The following is a 6,440-nucleotide window of genomic DNA, read 5'->3' as shown; positions in this document are numbered from 1 at the left end:
GTGTCCAACCCATGTTATCCTTGGACAAAGGTGTACTTCCCCCCATAAGTTAAAATGGGCTGTGGCCAGTGGAGTCCATGGGTGTTATGCGGTATGCCCAGATCGTTTTAAGAACTTCTTGTCTCCAACTCAGGCTGTTGCTGCAGGCCAGTTGCACTATACTCTTAAGTACTCTGCTAAAGCGCTCAACAGCACCGTTGCCCGCTGGGTGGTAAACAGAGGTTGTTTTGTGTTTAATTTGGTTCCTCCTCACATAAGCCTTGAACACTTCTGACGTGAATTGAGGTCAATTGTCGCTTACAATCTGTTTTGGGAGACCTTCATGAGTGAACACATCGTCTAAAAATCTGACTACACATGTGGAATCCGCTTTCTTAACAATTTTGAGTTTGGGCCACTTGGAAAAATGGTCGATGATTACAATGATATACCATTGCTCGTTATGCTCTAATATGGGACCCATTATGTCCACCCCAATCCTCTCCCAGGGCATAGAGGAGCATGGTATGGGGTGAAGTGGTGGTCTGAAGGTGATCTGCGTTTTGTCCGAGTTAATACATAGGGTGCAATCTCTGACCATTCTCTCTACTGCCAAACTAATACCAGGCCAACAATAGCTGTTTTTGACCCTGCTCTTAGTTTTCCCTATGCCTAAATGTCCTTCATGGCACAAGTTCAGTATTTTCCCCCTGAGACTACTGGGAGGGATGGTTCTACCCCCTCTTAATAGCAGACCATTTTCGAGTGAGAGATCATCCTTGACCTCCCAGAAGTGTTGCAGGGGCTCGGATAACTTGCCCTTACATGACCACCCATTGTTTAACATTTTCACCACTTGTTTTAAGTCTTCGTCCTTGTCCAGCTCACTTGACCATATTTCCTTAGAAATACCACCAATTTTACCATCTTTGGTGGCTATGCATGACTCATCTACCTCCGGCTGATTGTCGGTGTCCTTAAGCTCAAGTGACATTCTACTCAAGAAGTCTGCGACAACATTCTTCATACCTGGCACATACTGCCTCATGGGAACAGTCCAGCCCGAACTGCCATGCCATGCCTTCCCTGGACCGGAAAAAAGCATCCAGGGACCGGTTTCTGGCTAATCAGCCGTCATCAGCCAGGCTAGCTTGAATCCAGTGGAAAAGTGAGCAAGGGACCCATGTCTGGGCATAGCCTGCCAACTTAGGGTGAACAAAGCAATACCAAAGGGGATGATGGGCGGAGCATTGGAGCAAATCAAACACTCACCCCCAGTCAACTTATCTGGGTTTAATCCATCATCATTCTTTAGCTCACTACACCACCCCAGTTCAGACATGGCCATATACAAATCAGTCTGACCCTGTGCCTCATGGGAACAGTCCAGCCCAAACTGCCAAGCCATGTCTTTCCGGGACCGGAAACAAGCATCCTGGGACCGGTTTCTGGGTAATCAGCTGTCATCAGCCAGGCTAGCTTCAATCCAGTGGCAAAGTGAGCAAGGGACCCACGTCTGGGCATACCCTGCCAACTTAGGGCGAACAAAGCCATACCAAAGGGGATGATGGACGGAGCGTTGGAGCAAATCAAACACTCACCCCCAGTCAACTGATCTGGGTGTAATCCATCCTCATTCTTTATCTCACTCCACCACCCCAGTTCAGACATGGCCATATGCAAATCAGTCTGACCCTGTGCCTCATGGGAGCCATCCAGCCTGAACTGCCAAGCCATGTCTTCCCTGGATAGGAAACAAGCATCCTGGGACTGGTTTCTGGCTAATCAGCCATCATCAACCAGGCTAGCTTGAATCCAGTGGCAAAGTGAGCAAGGGACCCACGTCTGGGCATACCATGCCAACTTAGGGCGGGCAAAGCGATACCAAAGGGAATGATGGACGGAGCATTGGAGCAAATCAAACACTCATCCCCAGTCAACTGATCTGGGTTTAATCCATCATCATTCTTTATCTCACCCCACCACCCCAGTTCAGACATGGCCATATGCAAATCAGTCTGACCCTGTGCCTCATGGGAACAGTCCAGCCCAAACTGCCAAGCCATGTCTTCCCTAGACCGGAAACAAGCATCCTGGGACCGGTTTCTGGCTAATCTTCCTTCATCAGCCAGGCTAGCTTGAATCCAGTGGCAAAGTGAGCAAGGGACCCACGTCTGGGCATACCCTGCCAACTTAGGGTGAACAAAGCGATACCAAAGGAGATGATGGACGGAGCGCTGGAGCAAATCAAACACTCAACCCCAGTCAACTGATCTGGTTTTAATCCATCATCATTCTTTAGCTCAGCTCACTCTACTACCCCAGTTCAGACATGGCCATATGCAAATCAGTCTGACCCTGTGCCTCATGGGAACAGTCCAGCCCGAACGGCCAAGCCATGTTTTCCCTGGACCGGAAACATGCATCCTGGGACCGGTTTCTGGCTAATCAGTCGTCGTATACTCAGATGTGAGTCCCTTGCTCATTGCACCATCAGGATTCAAGCAAGCCGGGCCGACGACGCCTGAAATGGCAGAAACCGGTCCCCGGAAGCTTGTTTCCTTCCCAGTACAAGAATTGGCTTGGTAGTTTGGTTTGCCCTGTTCCCATCAGGCATTGGGACAGGAACAGACTAATTTGCATATAGCCAAGTTCTGAGCTGGGATGGTGCAGTGAGCTAATAAACGGTGAAGGGTCAAGCCCTGATCTTTGGACTGGGTAAGAGTGGTCTGCTTAATTCAGGCACTCTGTTCATCACCACCCCCTTTTCTGAATCATTTTGTCCACCATAAGCGTGGAAGGGTATACTCAGATGTGAGTCCCTTGCTCATTGCACCATCAGGATTCAAGCAAGCCGGGCCGACAACGCCTGAAATTGCAGAAACCGGTCCCCGGAAGCTTGTTTCCTTCCCAGTACAAGAATTGGCTTGGTAGTTTGGTTTGCCCTGTTCCCATCATGCACTGGGACAGGAACAGACTAATTTGCATATAGCCAAGTTCTGAGCTGGGACGGTGCAGTGAGCTAAAAATCGGTGATGGATCAAGCCCTGATCTTTGGACTGGGTAAGAGTGGTCTGCTTAATTCAGGCACTCTGTTCATCACCACCCCCTTTTCTGAATCATTTTGTCCACCATAAGCGTGGAAGGGTATACTCAGATGTGAGTCCCTTGCTCATTGCACCATCAGGATGCAAGCAAGCCGGGCCGACGACGCCTGAAATGGCAGAAACCGGTCCCCGGAAGCTTGTTTCCTTCCCAGTACAAGAATTGGCTTGGTAGTTTGGTTTGCCCTGTTCCCATCATGCACTGGGACAGGAACAGACTAATTTGCATATAGCCAAGTTCTGAGCTGGGATGGTGCAGTGAGCTAAAAAACGGTGATGGATCAAGCCCTGATCTTTGGACTGGGTAAGAGTGGTCTGCTTAATTCAGGCACTCTGTTCATCACCACCCCCTTTTCTGAATCATTTTGTCCACCATAAGCGTGGAAGGGTATACTCAGATGTGAGTCCCTTGCTCATTGCACCATCAGGATTCAAGCAAGCCGGGCCGACGACGCCTGAAATGGCAGAAACTGGTCCCCGGAAGCTTGTTTCCTTCCCAGTACAAGAATTGGCTTGGTAGTTTGGTTTGCCCTGTTCCCATCATGCACTGGGACAGGAACAGACTAATTTGCATATAGCCAAGTTCTGAGCTGGGATGGTGCAGTGAGCTAAAAAACGGTGATGGATCAAGCCCTGATCTTTGGACTGGGTAAGAGTGGTCTGCTTAATTCAGGCACTCTGTTCATCACCACCCCCTTTTCTGAATCATTTTGTCCACCATAAGCGTGGAAGGGTATACTCAGATGTGAGTCCCTTGCTCATTGCACCATCAGGATTCAAGCAAGCCGGGCCGACGACGCCTGAAATGGCAGAAACCGGTCCCCGGAAGCTTGTTTCCTTCCCAGTACAAGAATTGGCTTGGTAGTTTGGTTTGCCCTGTTCCCATCATGCACTGGGACAGGAACAGACTAATTTGCATATAGCCAAGTTCTGAGCTGGGATGGTGCAGTGAGCTAAAAAACGGTGATGGATCAAGCCCCGATCTTTGGACTGGGTAAGAGTGGTCTGCTTAATTCAGGCACTCTGTTCATCACCACCCCCTTTTCTGAATCATTTTGTCCACCATAAGCGTGGAAGGGTATACTCAGATGTGAGTCCCTTGCTCATTGCACCATCGGGATTCAAGCAAGCCGGGCCGACGACGCCTGAAATGGCAGAAACCGGTCCCCGGAAGCTTGTTTCCTTCCCAGTACAAGAATTGGCTTGGTAGTTTGGTTTGCCCTGTTCCCATAATGCACTGGGACAGGAACAGACTAATTTGCATATAGCCAAGTTCTGAGCTGGGATGGTGCAGTGAGCTAAAAAACGGTGATGGATCAAGCCCTGATCTTTGGACTGGGTAAGAGTGGTCTGCTTAATTCAGGCACTCTGTTCATCACCACCCCCTTTTCTGAATCATTTTGTCCACCATAAGCGTGGAAGGGTATACTCAGATGTGAGTCCCTTGCTCATTGCACCATCAGGATTCAAGCAAGCCGGGCCGACGACGCCTGAAATGGCAGAAACCGGTCCCCGGAAGCTTGTTTCCTTCCCAGTACAAGAATTGGCTTGGTAGTTTGGTTTGCCCTGTTCCCATCATGCACTGGGACAGGAACAGACTAATTTGCATATAGCCAAGTTCTGAGCTGGGATGGTGCAGTGAGCTAAAAAACGGTGATGGATCAAGCCCTGATCTTTGGACTGGGTAAGAGTGGTCTGCTTAATTCAGGCACTCTGTTCATCACCACCCCCTTTTCTGAATCATTTTGTCCACCATAAGCGTGGAAGGGTATACTCAGATGTGAGTCCCTTGCTCATTGCACCATCAGGATTCAAGCAAGCCGGGCCGACGACGCCTGAAATGGCAAAAACCGGTCCCCGGAAGCTTGTTTCCTTCCCAGTACAAGAATTGGCTTGGTAGTTTGGTTTGCCCTGTTCCCATCATGCACTGGGACAGGAACAGACTAATTTGCATATAGCCAAGTTCTGAGCTGGGATGGTGCAGTGAGCTAAAAAACGGTGATGGATCAAGCCCTGATCTTTGGACTGGGTAAGAGTGGTCTGCTTAATTCAGGCACTCTGTTCATCACCACCCCCTTTTCTGAATAATCAGTCGTCGTCATCATCAGCAAGGCTAGCTTGAATCCAGAGGCAAAGTGAGCAAGGGACCCACGTCTGGGCATACCCAGCCAACTTAGGACGAAAAAAGCGATACCAAAGGGGATGATGGACAGAGCGTTGGAGCAAATCAAACACTCACCCCCAGTCAACTGATCTGGGTTTAATCCATCGTCATTCTTTAGCTCACTCCACCACGACAGTTCAGACATGGCCGTATGCAAATCAGTCTGACTCTGTGCCTCATGGGAACAGTCCAGCCTGAACTGCCAAGCCATGTCTTCCCTGGATCGGAAACAAGCATCCTGGGAGACCGGTTTCTGGCTAATCAGCATCATCAGGCAGGCTAGTTTGAATCCAGTGGCAAAGGGAGCAAGGGACCCACGTCTGGTCATACCCTGCAAATTTAGGGTGAACAAAGCAATACCAAAGGGGATGATGGCAGGGGCATTGCAGCAAATCAAACACTCACCCCAGTCAACTGATCTGGGTTTAATCCATCATCAGTCTTTAGCTCACTCCACCACCCCAGTTCAGACATGGCCATACACAAATCAGTCTGACCATGTTCCTCATGGGAACAGTCCAGTCCGAACTGCCAAGCTCTAGGATAAGCAAGAAGGAATAGAAAGCTGCTGTCCAATAGGAAGCAAGGAAACTTGAGCAATGTGCAAGCCAAACAATGGTAAGTTGCAGTAAGCCAGGAACATGCTCTAAACACCCCCTTTTTTATTTACAAGAGATTTTGCAAGGACAGTGCATACCATGCTTGCACTGTTCAGGCAAAACCTAAAAAACATCTTTCAAGGCAACAAGAGTGAAATGGAAAAACCAAATGGTAAGCAGTTGGTGGGCTCCAAGCCCCTGTACGTGCTTGTCCATAATATGTCTTTTGCAACCTGACATGTGCTGCTTGGAAGGCTGGACCTAAAAAGAACCTTTTTCAGGTGGGTAACAAAACACACAGAAAGAGCAGATATTGCCGATTTTTAGTCCAAGAAGCGCCAAAATTAAAAAGCTATGGCTAGTTAAAAGGAGAAACTAAAATATATCTCTGGAAAAGTTAGTATTCACATTGACCCTCATAAAACAGTCACTTAATGTTTTACTAAAACGTACAGTTTTGTATATGATATGGCTGTCCCCTTAGTGGTTCTTGAAGATGACAATAGTGTAAAACACACTAATATACAATGGCAGGGTATCCAGATTGCCGCACCACTACTTATGTTAAGTTATGTGTACTAGAAAAACCACAAA

The sequence above is a fragment of the Lissotriton helveticus genome, chromosome 7 (assembly GCF_964261635.1).
Source record: "Lissotriton helveticus chromosome 7, aLisHel1.1, whole genome shotgun sequence".
Taxonomy (NCBI): domain Eukaryota; kingdom Metazoa; phylum Chordata; class Amphibia; order Caudata; family Salamandridae; genus Lissotriton; species Lissotriton helveticus.
Note: the sequence above shows the minus strand (reverse complement) of the source record.